This window comes from Eucalyptus grandis, chromosome 3, assembly GCF_016545825.1.
Source record: "Eucalyptus grandis isolate ANBG69807.140 chromosome 3, ASM1654582v1, whole genome shotgun sequence".
Taxonomy (NCBI): domain Eukaryota; kingdom Viridiplantae; phylum Streptophyta; class Magnoliopsida; order Myrtales; family Myrtaceae; genus Eucalyptus; species Eucalyptus grandis.
In genome coordinates this window covers 10,154,418-10,171,538 of record NC_052614.1, presented here as the reverse complement: position 1 = coordinate 10,171,538, position 17,121 = coordinate 10,154,418, and the positions used below count along the sequence as shown (strand labels likewise).

Below are 17,121 nucleotides of genomic sequence, written 5' to 3'. Positions count from 1 at the left end.
GCGCATTGGAAATCAATAGGACGAAGCAATTCACACCGAATACCTTTGAACAATAGAAATAATAGCCATCCATATACAGCAAAATTACTAATAAGTATGCTCTCCTCTTCCATGGTAAGTTCCTCATTTCAAATCGTGAAATCATGCTAAATTGTCCGCTTCAGGAAATCTAGCACAAGATGTTGCATAAAAAGCTATAGAGCTTAGAATCAGACGTAAACGCCGCAAGAGAGGAGTAAGAACAATGATCCAAAACTCTGCACCATCGCAAAAGCATGTTATCAAGAATAAATTCATGTCAATTTTTGTGCATTAATAGATCCAGTGTTTTACTGTTATAATCATATTAGTCAATCTTTGTGATTTGCAATCAAATGATCCAACCCTCTAATCCAATTGGAAAAAAAAAATGGCTCACTTGAGTGTCAAAAGAGAATCCATTGACGCAAGGATCACAGAAGAAGATGGTGATGGCTATTCAGAGTTAGTAACTGAAGCTCAGGACTGTAATTTTGAATAGGATATGGGAAATTTTATGCAATTTAAGATGATAGATGAAGTGAAATACCAGGAAGATGGATGCCACGGCCCCGTGAAAAGCTCCTTGGCTAGGCTATGATTTCGCCTAGAAGAGGTCGCTTCATAGCTTCAAAAACAAGAAAGCATGTTTAAAACTGTATAATGATCAACAACAAGAAAGTTTCTGGCATAAACCGATCCGATTACTAGATATTCGTGAAAATACAACAAATACCTGTGCTTGAAGTTCAGCATATTACAGTGTACTCTTGTTAGAAAATGAACGGATGGCCAGCCCATCCACATAAAAAAAAAAAAAAAAAAAAAAAAAATTAGAAAACTTCGCAGTAAGAATCAGGCAACATAGACTCTTGTCATGATCATGGAATTCTTCAGTTTGTGCAGGAGTGAAAACAACTACACCATAGGCCATTGAAATTGTAATTGATGGTTTTATTAGTGATGGGCTTAAGGCCCGTCCGCCCATGTTTGGCCCAAAAGCCCGGCCCACAGGAATAGGGCCCGTTGATAAGGGAACGTCTAAAAGGGATGAGAGAGAGAGAGAAGCACCATTTGGCCACTTTAGCGTACGTTTCTCACTCTCTTTCCCTCCAACGCTTAGGCGACACCGTTTCCCTTTCAAGGCGAATTGACATCATCGGATCAGGAATTTCTTCCTCGATCTTCGGCATTGGTGTCTAATGCTGGCTAACAAGGTACGCTCGAATCCGTGGTGTGCTTTACGATCGGTGATACGTGTTTTTCCCGGGCTTCATCTTCCGCATTGCTTTAGGGGTTCGATTTAGTGTCGAATCCGGTCTTCGGGGATATGTTATTCCCAACATTGGTATCAGAGCCAGGTTCATGTTTTCCTGACCTATTTGATGTTTTTTGATTGATTTTTCGCAAAAATTTTCGGCCGTATGGATCGGGCGAAAATCCCACGACACCCGGCGTTGTTCGTCCATTTTTTCGAGTTTTATGACTCGAAATCGATTCTGAAGGCATAGGGTGAAAGGACTCGTCGAGCGAGTCCCGGCGACATGTCGTGCACCGGCGGCGACGCCGCACGCGCCCGAGCGGCATCGGCCAGCGCGTGCGCCCAGCGCCGGTCGGCCGGCACGTGCGCGCGTGCGGCGAGCCGACACGCGCCGATTGGCGGACCAACGCGTGCTGGCGTCGGCATGACGTCATCCAACGATCGGTAACCGGCTGGGATGGCGTCATCGGCGGCGTCGGCCCGGCAACGGCCGATTGGCGGGTCACACCCGGCCCGATCCAGACCCGCGAGCGCTGGCACGCGCGGCACGTGCCGGGCGGCGTCTGCGTGGCGTCAGCCCGCGCACGCGCGTGGCATGTGCGGTCGGTTCGTCCGACCCGGCCCTACCGGTCCGACAGGTCTGTCCGGTCTGACCAGTCCGATGACCAACGACCTAACCGTTGACCGTTGGCCAGATTGAGAAAAAAAAATTGTTTATTTTTTTCAATTATGCATGTGGATTAGAGGTAATCCATTTTTATTCTGCATTTGTTGCATGAATCATGGAAAATTATGTATTTTCCATTTTGTTTATTATGGATTATAAGTGATCAATTTATTGGTTCTACATTTGTTGCAGGAACTATGATGCGTTATGCACGGATACCTGCAATCCCGAGAACGAACGAAGGAAGAGCTAGACTTAAAAGGCTGATTAAAGGTTTAGCTGATTATCGATGGCATGACGGTGATTTAGTATCACACGTGGTCAGGGTGAATCAGATAATACAGGAAATCATCTGCAATGGTTATCTTATGCTTGGGATTTTGAGAAGGTGCCGGCTTTGATGAACACTCTTCCACCTGAATGGCAAGCGGTGTTAGATCGGCTATGGGAGGTCAACGTGGTCCCGGATTATAGGAGGCTAGTGGAAGCTTTTGTAAGAGAGTATTATAGGATTGAGTTGGCCAAAACTTTAACCCTTAGATTAAGCGCCACATGGTGTAGAGTAAATGCGCCTTGGTGGCGACATGAAAGCTCTCCAAAAGTTTTTTCCATGGTTGACAAATGTGCCTTCAAATTTCTCGAGATACTTTGGTGATAGATTAGAATGGACTTTCCTATTTATTTCTTAGATTAGTTTGAGATGTTTTTGAGTGTTGAATATCTCTTTCTATGTTGATATTTCTTTTTGGATATATTGCTTAGTGTGATGGATAGTTGTATTAGTTGAAAGCATTATCATTTTTATTGGATGTCAATTATCTGTTACTTTATGTTATTGCTGATTGCTGTGGGTAGTTAGCTTTGGGTAGTTCATAGAAGTTTTTGTAACTTCATATAATTTATTTTGCATAAGACAATTATATTAATAGTAGTTTTAAGTTAGAATTTTGGAGGATGATTGGAAACGTAGTGACCTTTTGATTCTGAAACCTTACTTGAAATTATTCATTGATATGATGGGTTTGTGCAAAGTGGATGCATAAATGATAGGCATTAATTATTCGTGCATATATGTCTGATGTGTTCAGATTAATGGATTCAGCAACTAAGAACGCAATTGCTGATGTGAATGGCAACAATTGTGAAATATTAAATATGAAGATTCAATATGTGCTGGAAAAGCAAGAAGCACTAGAAGCTCTTGACCATGTTATGGAAGATCTTGAGGATGTTGTGCGCCACCTTGAGCTGGTAGAGGACCGCTTGACGGCATGTGAGCCGAAAATAGATATTAGCAATGCTGGTTCTAGCTCAGAAAGGGCTTTGAGCTCTAAGCGCAAACGTATTGATCCGTTTAATATGTGGGAATGCAAAGGATCAAGTCATTATTGCAAGAGATCAAGAGTTAACCAACACAAGAGAGGAAAAGGTCCTCAAGTGAAGAAAATGTCAAGGGTGAGGTGTTACAATTGTGACAAGAAGGGTCACTATGCTCGCGACTGTCGTGAGCCAAACAAAGTAAACACCTCTTGTACATTTGAGAACTTTGCTTATGTGTCAAGAACTGCATTATTAGCTGAATCCAATCCTTTGTGGACTGTAGATTCAGGAGCAACAAACGATATAGCGAAGGATAGAGGATCCTTCATGGAATTCCGACGAGTACCAACTGGAACTAAGTGGATCTATGTAGGAAATAACTCCAGAGATGAAGTTAAAGGGATTGGCACCTGCCAATTGAACATGCGTGGTGGACGCACCTTGTTCCTACATGATGTTCTATATGCTCTGGAGATTTGTCGAAATTTAAGTGTCTGTTTTGATGTTGGTTAAGCTTGGTTTTAGTGTGAACTTCTGTAATAGCGGTGTAGATTTGTATTTTGGATACAAACTACTATAGTTATGGTCACTTTCTGGATGGTTTTATTGTACTAAATGTTGACTGTAGTGATGTCAATGTTTGTTATTCCCTTGTTTCACATCTTCTACTTCATATGATAATGATGTGAATGTGTGGCATGCTAGACTTTGTCATATTGGCCAATAATGTATGAATAGACTAGCCAAAGAGAGCTAGTTGGGCAACATTGAAAAAGTCGATTTGCCTATATGTGAGCATTGCCTAGTAGGGAAAACGACAAGGAAACCATTTGAAAAAGATAAAAGAGCTGAATTTCCTTTGCATTTAATCCATTCTGACGTCTTTGGTTCAATGACTGTAAGAAGAAGGCATGCGGCTATTTACTTTATCACTTTTATAGATGATTATACTCGATTCAGATATGTCTATTTGATTTCTCATAAATCTGAAGCATTATGTTGTTTCAAAAGGTTTATGAACTTGGAAGAAAATCAATTAGACAAGAAAATAAAAGTATTGAGATCCGATTGAGGTCGAGAATATTTATCTGATGAGTTCAGAAAATTATGTGATGAAAAAGGAATAGAAAGACAGTTGTCTATTCCATATGCTCCTCAACAAAATGGTGTTGCAGAGAGAAGAAACAGAACCCTACTAGAGATGGTTAGGTCCATGATGGCGCATGCTAACTTACCTATTACTTTTTGGAGTGATACGTTGTTAACTGATGCCTATATACTTAACCGGGTGCCTTCCAAATCAGTTATTTCCACTCCATATGAGTTATGGATAGGTAGAAAATTGGACTTAAGTTTTCTTAAGCCATGGGGTTGTGCTGCCTATACTCATGAGTCTTCTCATAAGTTTGGGAAATTGGGTCCCAAAGGAAATAAGAGTATTTTCATGAGATACTCTAAATACTCGAAAGGGTATGTGTTCATAGGTGAGCAGGAAAGTGAGAGTATAACTGAATTTGAATCACAGGATGTCACATTCTTAATGGATGAATTTCCTAAGAATGGTGAAATAGGAGAAGATCACTCCCTATTTGAAACCTTGGATCAAGATAATGATATTAGTGGAGTTCGTCCAAGTGGGAGTAATATGAGAAGTGATGAATTGGATTCAACTCATTCTCAATTGCAATCACATGATGAGACGACGTCATCATTATCTAATCCAAGTGGGAGCATAATGGGAAATGATGTGCTAAGTATACAATCTCCCATACGAACAAGTTGCCAAAGTATTCCCGTCGACGTTTTGACATTGAAGGGAAACTTTTATAATTGCTCACGAGATAAGGATGAGCCAAAAAATATTAATGAGGCTCTGAAATGCCTAGTAAGGAAAAATGGATTTATGCAATGAAAGAGGAGATGGAGTCAATGAAATCAAACCAAGTCTGGGAATTGGTTGATCTTCCAAAAGGACGGAAAGCTATTGGGAACAAGTGGGTTCTCAAAATAAAGCGAAAGGCTGACGGCTCGATAGAAAGGCATAAGGCCCGCCTTGTGGCGAAGGGGTATAATCAACAGAAATGAATTGATTATGAAGATACGTTTTCTCCTATAGTGAGATTTACCTCGATTCGCATTATTCTGACAATAGTATCTAGTATAGATCTTGAGTTACATCAGATGGATGTAAAGACTGCTTTCCTCAATGGAGAATTAGAGGAAGAAATATATATGGAACAACCTGCTGGTTTCATAGTGAAAGGCCAAGAAGAAAATGTATGTCAACTTTTAAGATCGGTATATGGCCTTAAGCAGTCATCGAGACAATGGTATATACGTTTTCATAATGCCGTGATGGCATATGATTTTATAATGATTGATGATGATCATTGTGTATATATCAAAAGATTCAAGGATCAATTTGTGATCATATCATTATATGTTGATGATATACTAATTGCCGGAAGTAATATGGAGTTTGTTCATACTGTCAAAAGTTGGTTGTCTTCCAACTTTGAGATGAATGATATGGGATTGTAAACCCATAGACACTCATATTGCAAAAGGTGAATAATTGTGCCATAGACTGTGTCCAAGGACTCCACAAGAGAATGAACAAATGAAACATGTTCCTTATGTTAGTTACATTGGGAGCTTGATGTACGCTATGATGTGTACAAGACCTGACAAATGTTATGCAGTTGGAATGATGAGTAGATACCAATCCAATCCAGGACAAGCACGTTGGAAAGCCGTTAAATGAATACTAAGGTATCTAAAGGGAACTGCTGATTATACGTTGAGTTATTATGGAAAGGATCTGCAACTCAAATGCTATTCTGATGCTGATTGGAGAGGAGATTTAGATGAAAGAAAATCTACCTCTAGGTTTGTTTTCTTACCGAATAATGGCACCATATGTTGGAGCAGTAAGAAACAAAAGTGTATAGCCTTGTCCACGATGGAAACTGAGTTCGTGGCATTATCAGCAGCAATAAAAGAAGATGTTTGGTTTAAGAGATTATTGGATCATTTAGGTGTTATTTGAAGTGATGCAGATTCAATTGTTGGTTAATTGTGATAGCCAAGCAGCAAAAGCGTACACCAAAGATCCAAAATATCATGGCAAGACCAAACATATAGATACAAAGTATAATTTTGTCAAGAATATGATTGCACGAAAAGATGTGAACTTACGTACATGTTACGCATAGAATGGTAGCAGATCCTATGACAAAGCCAAAATCTAGAGATGTGTTTTGTGGCCATATGAAATCTCTAGGATTGCGTAGAGGCTGATGTACTGAATATTGTAATTTCCCTAAGTATTCACATTTGATGAATTTGTGTTTCATCATTGATACCTATGTATCTTTGTTTGATCTTTATACATCTTAATGCTTAGTGTATTATTTTAAGTTGAGAAAGTATGTCGGACAAATATAAGATTAGCCCACTCACACGGGTAATCGCCTCTATTTACTGTGTGATAAATAGAGATGTGATTGTTTTTAAGCTTATTATTTAGGTGATAATCGAGAGCTCAAGCTTAAAATACGTATGTCGTCTTAACTGGGTGTTAAGATGAGGACATAATACTTACTATGTCCGAAAGTAAAATACCCCACATATTTTACTTTATCTGTTTATGATGCCAGATGTGAGTTCTGATGAATTTTGTGAATGAGTAGATACGTGAACTCAAGTTAGACATTGGGTATGTCTGAACTATCATCTGTATGGTATTGAAAGGTGTAGACATACGCTCCATGGGAAATGAGTTAATACCGTAATACATATTTCATACTACGTATGCATGAAACGACCAATAAGAGTGGCAAAGTTTGATCTCAACTTTTATGTCGTGTGAGACTCTTGAGGAAAAGAGTTCCTCAATTTTTAGTCCCCTCATGACTCTTACTTATTCTCAAGATTTCTATTTAGTGTTTGCTATCTTAGGATGTTGCCAATGGTCATGAGTTGATTCGATCTAATGGGGCGTTTCTAGAAAAGCAAGCTGAACTAAAATTGAGAGTTTGAAGGGAAGAGGAAAATCGAATTTGGAGAATCACATTGTAGTTTTGTATTCACCGATTAACCAATTATGATTGTCTTTGGGATAATCATAATTGTGAATACAATATATATATCATTGTTTAAAAGAGATCAAGAGAGATATAAATGTGATTGATCGATCTAGGATACTGTATACTAAATCTACTCGGAGTGTGATGTCCATTATGAACTGTTATATATTCCTAACAGATGTATGGCAACGAGCTCTCAAAGTATGCTGGTCGCACGGATTATTCACCGGTATGAATGTTGAAGAGAGGTAAAGAGAATTCTGTTCGAACCACCATGTGCGAGTGGGAGATGATGGTTTTATTAGTGATGGGCTTAAGGCCCGTCCACTCATGTTTGGCCCAAAAGCCCGGCCCACAGGAATAGGGCCCGTTGATAAGGGAACGTATAAAAGGGATGAGAGAGAGAGAGAACGCACCCTTTGGTCACTTTAACGTACGTTCCTCACTCTCTCTTTCCCTCCAAACGCTTAAGGCGACACCGTTTCCCTTTCAAGGCGAATTGACATCATCGGATCAGAATTTCTTCCTCGATCTTCGGCATTGGTGTCTAATCTGTGGCTAACAAGGTACGCTCGAATCCGTGGTGTGCTTTACGATCGGTGATACGTGTTTTTCCCGGGCTTCGTCTTCCGCATTGCTTTAGGGGTTCGATTTAGTGTCGAATCCGGTTTTCGGGGATCTGTTATTCCCAACAGTAATGATTGGTTCAATCGAAGCCCATGTCAAATAACCTTAAACCAAGGGCATTTGGGAATCTATAACCATGCTTTGTACCAATAGGCACCAGCTCTTATAAAGGGACCTTCTCGCAAGTTCACAACTATATCTAGATACCAGTTCGCCTCCATGACCTTGAAGGAACCGAATAGGATATGTTTGCTCACTTTCTGTTCAATTCATATTGAGTTGCTTTCTCACATTCATATCTAAGTCCATTTAAAAGGCGTTTTGTATGCCTTTTAATAAATAAATAAAAAATGAAACACCACATCACAGTTACCCAATAGTGATGCTCGAGGCTCAGACTAACAAGCCTTGTCTGCTCAAGTTCTGAAGAATCCTATCTCTAACAAAGACAGGAGATGTGGAAGATGTAGGCATCTGGCAACTATTATAAAATTAAACAATAGAATTGATACAGAGGTGTTTTGCAATATGCATGGAAAAACCTAAACGGCGGTTATGTGATACAAAAGCCATTAATTCCTATCCATGGAAAATGAAAATAGCAAATCTTACTTTCCACCTCTAGGAGAAGATAAGAAACACCAGATCCCTCACAAACTCAAAACTAATAATCATTTCACTGATCCTTAAAAGCCGCGGTTAAGTTGACCCGTAGAAGACCGACCCGGATTCCAATTGACCTTTCTTCACAGAGAATGCCTAAATGGCAACGCCGTCATCAAACGGCTTCAAGAAGAATAGCCAACAATGGCAATATCATCGACCTTTGCCTGGAGAAAGGATCAGCTCGAGGATTAAGCACAGTAAGTGCCACTTCCTCATAAGTGCAAGTAAATGGTGGCTCATATGCACATATCAAAAAGCTCCTCTTCCTAGAGTTTTATGTCCCACATTAGAGTTGCCAAAATTACTCCTCCAAAAAGGGTCGTATGAAAAACCCTTATCGCATTCCATCGGCCCAGTATGCAATCATCTGATCATTAAGATCGTCAACTCAAGAAAACACTTTTGCTCAAAAAAAAAAAAAACTCAAGAAAACACTACTCATAAAAAAAAAAAAATGTTCTTCATTTGATCCGGACAGCAAAGAGCTCAACGCAATTACGCCCAAGAAAAAAAAAAAAAGAGAACCCATTTTTTTGGGAGAGCGCTTGGGGATCAGATGGGAGCTCACTTGAAGAAAGAAGCCGTGATGACCAGTCCGATGGTGAGCATCAGCACAGACAGTGTCGGGTACCACGAGATCGGCACTGGACTGGTAATCGCCTTTGGAGCCTGCATTGTATAGATACAAGAAGAAACGTCACAAAACGAAGGAAGCAGGAATGAATACAGAAAATCGGGAAGAGGGGATGACAGTGATTCAAGTGAAAATTGATGAGAATGGACTTGAAGGGCCGATTTATCGACTCTACCATGGCGAGGGAGGTGGCCTTTCCGCTGATGAAGAAGGAGGAAGCGTGCGGTCCTCAAACTGGAATGAATTAGAACTTGGAAGATTTATTATTATTAGGGGAGCTATTTCCATCCGGGACGAGCATATAGAATCACCAAAATCACGAGGATGTTAGTCCAGTTCCCGGTCCCAAATAAAAATTGGACTAATTTTATTTTTAATTTTTTATTTCTAAAAGAACGGCATAATCACCCACGCATACACATTTTCCTCACCCCATGTTCATTGGGGACAAGAACCGAGAGTAAGGAGGTAGAAAACTAAGAGTATGCAACCAAATCGATTTTACTCATGAATTGAACCTGACAGCTTGGAATACATGTTCAAAAATCGATTCTCATTGAAAAATTGGTGCAGCAGCAAGTTTTAAATATTTGGAATCAATTGTAACTAGTCTGGAAATAGGTTCTGATGTAACCCACTCAGGAATTGGACCAAATTGCCCTATTTTGGAAGAAGTTTCAAAACTAGTTTATTAGCTAAAAATTCAAAATTCTAATTTTTTTTTCCCTTAAATTCTAACCTAACACTCCTTCGTCCTTTGTATTCCTTAGAACTCCTCGTCAATTTTTCCTTTTCTCTTAAATTTTTATGGATGCGTGGGAAATGAAATTTTATATTTTATATTTTATATTACATGTCTGAACAATTTATTATTTATAATTGTACATAACTATATATTCATTTTATAGATTGTTCTTTTTGGTGGATTAAGATTTCTACTGTTCATCTTTTACTTTGAATTATTTTATTATTTATAACCTTATATAATTTTGTTATAAAAAAAGAACCAAAAAAAGGAATGAAAAAATTAAACAGGTTATTTAGTAGACCCTAAAATCGAATTGAAAAAACATGGCAAATTCCAAAACCGGTTCCAAGCAAACATGATAGATTTTAGCGGTGAAAAATTAGGAATCAATTATAGCAAGGTAGGTTCCAAGTTCCAGCTTTATATCTTATCCACCTCGGAACTGGTCACTCCTATAGAAAACTCATTGCACGACCTTCACTAATCCACCCACAGCCACTGCACAACCATTGTCCCCCACCTGCTCCTATTCATCATCTTTAGCTAAGACTCTTGCTGCTCCGACGAGCATTCGGTCCAATCTTTATCGCCGCTGCTTTTTGTCTCGAAGCCTCATTGCAACGACGCCGCTGCCACTCCGCCTACACCAACAAAGCAACTCAGCAAGTCCGGTGGTTCTCGTAACCTTGTCAACGTGCCCTCTATGACGCAGCTGCGTTTAGCCTTCCCCATCGCCGCCTACGCCTCGTCATGGTTGCCCATCATTCTTGACGTGCAGCTCCTACCGCCATGCTCAAGTCTCCCATCGCTCACTCGTAGCCACTACGGCCCACAAGAAGCCTTCATCACCGCCGTTCTCAGTTTTCTCAAGCTGCTCTTGTTTTGCTTTGTTTTTTGGCTAAGCCTGAAGTGTTTCACCGGTTTCATTTGATCAGACCGGATAACCACTCAGGAACAATTTGGTCTTACCTGAGATGAGATGGTCCGGTTCCTAGTTCCAGGCAAGAACTGAACTGCTTGAAGAGCCAATCACCCCCAATTTCCATTTACTATATGAAACTATTTCTACTTACAATATAACTAAAAACATCCCTATTTTTGCTAAAAAGACGATGCTGCTCTCAATCATTTAATCACAATTTAAAGTGGCGGCTCCATAGTTTCCTTCTTTGTTATTTTTTTTTTTTTTTTTTTGTTTCTATTTAAAATCTAGATGCCCTAATTAAACATTTCTGATGTTTTATTTTTTTTTTATTTATTGTGAGAATCCCATAAGTATTAAAGGTACTGCATTTTCTTTCTTTTTCTTTTTCTTTTTTTCTAGATTTTACTTTCACAGAAATAAGTTTTGTTGAAATGAGAAATTTTTAAGAAACCTAGTTTTTTATGTTGTCGAGCAAATTTATGTATTTCTGTCAAGTAGAATCTGGAAAAATTTTAGAATAAAAAAATTTGTCAACACAATAATATGTTTATAAACTTTTACTTTAGTTATGCATATTATCATCAAACCCTTTCTTATCTTGATATATCTATATATATTGTAAACATTTCACAAATGATATTAATTTTTGTCAATTGAAAATCATGAGATTTCACTAGAATTAAAAAGCAGTCTTATATTATGTAATCTTTTTATTTGGTTAAATTTCATCTTTTAAAGTTTCACGTTAAAGAAGGTGACTGCCATTTTCCTTTAGCTAATCTTTACAGAGGGTTTTTTCTTTTGTTTCATCCAATCATTCAATTATATATATATATATATATATGTGTGTGTGTGTGTGTGTGTGTGTGTGTGTGTGTGTGTGTGTAAAGGACAATTAATAAGAAAGGATCTGATCGTAATATGCAAAACCAAAGTAAAATTTTGTAAATAAATGATCGTGTTAAAAAAGTATCTACGGTATCTAACTTCAATTTCAAATAAGGGTTTAAAATGAAGCCATTTTCTCAAATAAGAACCTGAAGTGGCTAACTTAGTCTCAAATAAGGACCCAAAGTTCCAATCTTATTCACACCCAAGGATATTTTTGTCCAAGATATTTTTTCTTTCTTCATCTTCCTCACGCCGTCTCCTTCGCTTTACATCACCTTCACCTTCAACACCATCATCAACCCTTCTATCTCTCTGTCATCTTATTGTATGAACAAGATTGGCTTTTCTTCAGCGCAAGCCATTATAACATAGTCTAATGTTGAAGATTTTAAATTTTGCTCCTCGAAATGGTTTGCAGACATTTCAACAAAGCCTAAATGAGCTTACAAAAATAGGTTTCCTTTATTCCATCATTCATTGCAAATTCTGATCTCAAGGCCATAACATGAATATGCTTTTGCCAAGACTCAACTTCTTGTCCAACTCTCAAAAAAACATACGTTCTCTCACCTCGAGAGTGATCATGCCATTTATTGCTTTATTTTTGGTCCTACTCTCCAACAACAGAAGCAACAATATCCAAGCATCGGCAGATCATCTTGTTTGATAATTGTTGCCTTTACTTAGTTAACGCTTCGTGATCAACAATTTCACGCCAAAGAACAATGTCATGGCAGTAGGCGACTATTTCAACCTCAGCAACAGTTTTGCCTTATCAATTTCAAATTCGGTTTTGCTGTGAATTCGATCTTTTAAAGATCCCCCTTCCCCTTTGCAATGCCAATGGCTCTTTTCAATAATCCCTAGTATGGAGACACCCCGCTCACACTCTTGTCATTGTCATCGACATAGCTCTTCTCCTTAACCGATACCCCATCCTCAGATTAATCATCAATCCATCTCACATCATTAACTGTAGAAGCTGCTATATTCAGTCTCCCCATTACCGCCATTGACAAGTCCTATTCAAGCTCTCAACCTCATCGACCTCCGCCCTCGACAGAAATTTCAGTATCTTCCTTTTCAGATGGAGGTCAATTCAAGCCTTAGATTGAGCACAAGCAAGCCAAGACCTAATGCATCTTGAGGAACTGAGGATTTTATTGTTTGAGAAGGCGGCTAGCAGCAAATAACTCCGATCTGACTTCTAGTCACTAAGATTGACGATAGTCTACATGACAACGTGAAGCTCACGAGCTTGCTGGTGGGGAGCCTAATGTAGAGTGAAGGAGGAGGCATGAAGAAGATGAAGAAACGAAATATGTGTGTGTGTGTGTGTGTGTGTGTGTGTGTACTCGGACAAAAATACCCCTGGTTGTGAATAAGATTGGAATTTGGGTCCTTATTTGAGACTAAGTAACAGTGTCCACTTTTGGTCATTTTTTGAGAAAAAAATTCCACTTCAAGCCTTTATTTGAAATTTTCCCTCTAACTTTTACTTGACAATAAATCCATGAATTTGCTCGACAACCTAGAAAAGAATTAGGTTTCTCGGAAATCTCTCTTTTTCAACAAAATTAATTTTGACAGAAATAAAATCCTTGGAAAACTTTAAAAAAAAATGAAAGTAAATAAATTTGGGGTCGCGACTTTAAATAGTAGTCAAAGGATTTGCGGCAACTTTATCTCTCTATGGAAATTCAATGGATTTAGTTATACAAATTTGGGGTCATGACTTTAAATAGCGCCACTCCGTATATGTTATTATTATTATTTACTTCCCCGGGACGAGTTAGAAATAAATGTGGGCTTTGCGGCCCAAAAACATTTCGACGATGTCAACATCGAGCGACCGACGTGCTCGGTATGAAAAGAAGACCAGAATTCTTGATCTTCACCTGGGGAGACGACTTTAACTTCTTAGATAACCTTCCCAGGCGCGCTCCTTCGAGGAACCCCTCCTTCGCGCCTCGACGTTCCATCCAACCATAAAACATTTCGACGATGTCAACATCGAGCGCCCAACGTGCTCAGTTGCACAAAAAATGACCAGAATTCTCGGTCTTTCCCTGGGAGATGACTCTTACTAATCTTCATAGGCTCTTCTTAGGCTCTTCTTCGAGGAACCCCCTCCCCCGCCCCCAACTCCACCCCCTGCCCCTACATTCCATCCGAGACGGGACCATCGCAGCCCTTATTGCACGGCAATGATGGGACCCACCAATCGCAGGCCTAAAATTATATATAGCCGCTTGTTTTAACGTCGAAGCCCAGAGCTGCTCTCAGGTTGAGGAACCCACTCTCCACCGGTAGAACGAGTCAAGCCAGAGTCGTGCAGCAAGCCATGTCCTCCCTTCCCAAAATCGAGCAAGAGACCCAAAGCCGCCGTTCTCGTTGGTGCCGCAAGGTGATCCAACCGTGCCTCGTGACTGCGGTACTCTCTCTCCCTTCCCATCATCATCTTCCTGGTGATCCCCGCCACCATTTCCCCCACGTTCACCCTCGACCCAGCCTCTTCTCTCTCTTCCTTCAACGTCTCCGACTCTCGGGTCGCTGCCGAATGGACCCTCGTCTTCTCCATTGAGAACCCGAGCAAGCTAATCCCGGTGAAGTACTCCCATATGAAAGCCACCATCGTCCTGGACTCCGCTCCTTTGGCTCACGCCAAGATCGGTTCTTTCATCCAGAAGGCTGCGAGTCACATGAACGTTCGAGCCCATTTTCACTCCGACATGCCCCGGGCGAACGAGCTCTCTGTTAAGAGTCTTGTGTTAGGTTTGGAGCGTGGTGAAGTGAGGGTCGACGTCGTCTTGAGCTCCGGTCGGAGGCTTGGCTTAGGCGTAGGTTGGGTTCCTGTGTTTGACGTATCTGTGACGTGCAACAGCCTGATATTTACTGCTGAATCTGACGGTGGTGGCCTGACATTGCTCGTTGGCAGCAGCTATTGCGTTCTCGGTTTCTTCGGTTATGTATAGAAGCTGAAGTTCAGGTTTATAGCTTTATTTTTTCTTGGTGGTTTGAGCAATTAGATGGTGTATGAGCTATCAATTTTCACGATAACCAGAAGCTAAACACCACCTTCTTAGCGTTCGCGCTAAGAATTTAATGTACTGCACATGAAAATAAATAAATTATGTTGACTATTTTGTGGATGATGATCGTTGTTTCCTTACACCTAACTAATCATGTATATATAAGAAATTATGGATTGCAATACGTGAATTTTCGTATGTTACAAGAATAGCAGCAACCGAATCTTGAACTAGCGACGGATGCATAAAGTTAGAAGGATATGGACCCCCCGTATCAGGAGTAACTCGCCCCAAAATGACCGAAAATGCCCCCATCTCTCGAGTAATTGTCAAAGGGAAGGCTAAGGGGTAAAAGTGGACAATGGCTTGATTTGGAAAATTCCATTTATGAACCACGCCAGGATAATAAGATCATCACCAGACTCAATTTATCAAAAAGTCAGCAATTCCCTCGTGGAGATTATACTTTTCAAACGCTACCTGCACCAGTTCATTCTCTCCCCTCATTTTGGCTCCACTTATCCCACGCTTTAGTACGGGCTTGCCCGTTAAATTTTAAAAGATATCATGTTCCATAATAAGAACTGGTTTAGCATGATTTGAACAGTGAAAAATGGACGCTTTGGCTTTGTAATTTTTTATCTCACGTGAAAATTAATGTATTCGTCAATAGTCCCCAATACCAAAAGGAAATGATTAAATTGATCGAGGCGTCCATGGAAACATGGTCAAAAACGGAAGATCCACTCGACAAAACAAAAAGAATAGACAAGCCACGCGACATTCCCTTCAGAGCGGGTGCAGTCCAGAACTAGGGCGAGCGACCTCTCTTCCGATGACGAGAGCACGGTTCTCAAATTGGAATGAGGTAGAACTTAGAGTTTATTATTATCATCATCATCACCATATCTGAATTTTGGTTAAATATGCAATCATCTGATCATTAACATCATCAACTCAAGAAAGCACTCGACTCATAAAAATAAAAATAAAAAGTCCTTCATTTGATCCGGACAGCAAAGAGCTCAACGCAATTACGCCCAAGAAACAGAAAAAACAGAGAACCCTTTTCTTGGGAAAGCGCTCGGGGATCAGATGGGAGCTTACATGAAGAAAGAAGCCGTGATGACAAGTCCAATAGCGAGCATGAACACAGACAGCGTCGGGTACCACGAGATCGGCACTGGACTGGCAATCCCTTTGGAGCCTGCATTGTATAAACACGAGAAGAAACGTCACGAAAAACGAAGGACGGAGAAATGAATCCGGGAAATCAGGAAGAGGGGATGACAGTGATTCAAGTGGGAATTGAAAAATGGAGTTGAAGGGCCGATTCATCGACTTTACCATGGCGAGGGAAGTGGCTTCTCCGCTGATGATGAAGGAGAGAGAGCGTGGTCCTCGAACTGGAAGGAGTTAGAAGATTTATTATAATTATTATATATATGCCAAGTAGAATCTAGAAAATTTTTAGCATAGACAATTTTTGTCGTGATTGTATGGCTATAAACTTTTACTTTAGTTATGTATATCATCATCAAACATTTTCTTATCTCGATTTTTTTTTTTTCGTAAACATTTCACGGATGATATTAATCTTTGTCAATCCAAAATGATAAGATTTCATTGGCATTAAAGAACTCTTATTTTATGCTTTTTTTATTTGATTAAATTTCATCTTTTAAAGTTTCATGTTAGAAAATGTAATTGTCATTTTTACTTTAGATAATATTTAAAGAATCTTTTGTTTCAATCAATCATTCGATTATATGTACATGTGTATAAAAGACAATTGATAAAAAAAAAAAGACTTGATGGTGATATGCACAACAAAAATGAAAATTCGTAAACAAGTGACTATGTCAGAAAAGTGTCTATAGTAAATTTTTTTCTAACTTTTACTAGACATTAAATTTGTGAATGTGCTCGACAATCTAGAAAGGAACTAGATTTCTTGGAAATTTCTCTTTTCGATAAAATTAATTTCTAAAGAAGTAAAATCTTGGGAAAACTATAAAAAAAGGAAAGTAAATAAATTCGGGTCACAACTTTAAATAGCAGTAGAATGAGTGTGGGGTTTCTTTAATGTATTTAAAGAAAAGATTGGATGTGAGCTGACCCACCATACTCACGTGCGGGTGCGTGATTATTATGCGCACTTTGCACGCTCACGGTTTAATTAGCACTAACCCATTTGTTTATTATTATTATTATTTTATTATTATTCCATATGGTTATCTTATT

At 39.4% G+C, this 17,121-nt stretch overlaps 2 pseudogenes; both read right to left on the bottom strand.

Annotated features, from left to right (window-relative positions):
- The window catches only part of LOC120291269, a 59,693-nt pseudogene extending 43,386 nt beyond the window's left edge, over positions 1-16,307 (bottom strand).
- On the bottom strand, positions 210-16,215 carry LOC120291273 (annotated as a pseudogene).
- Positions 16,308-17,121: the final 814 nt, after the last annotated feature.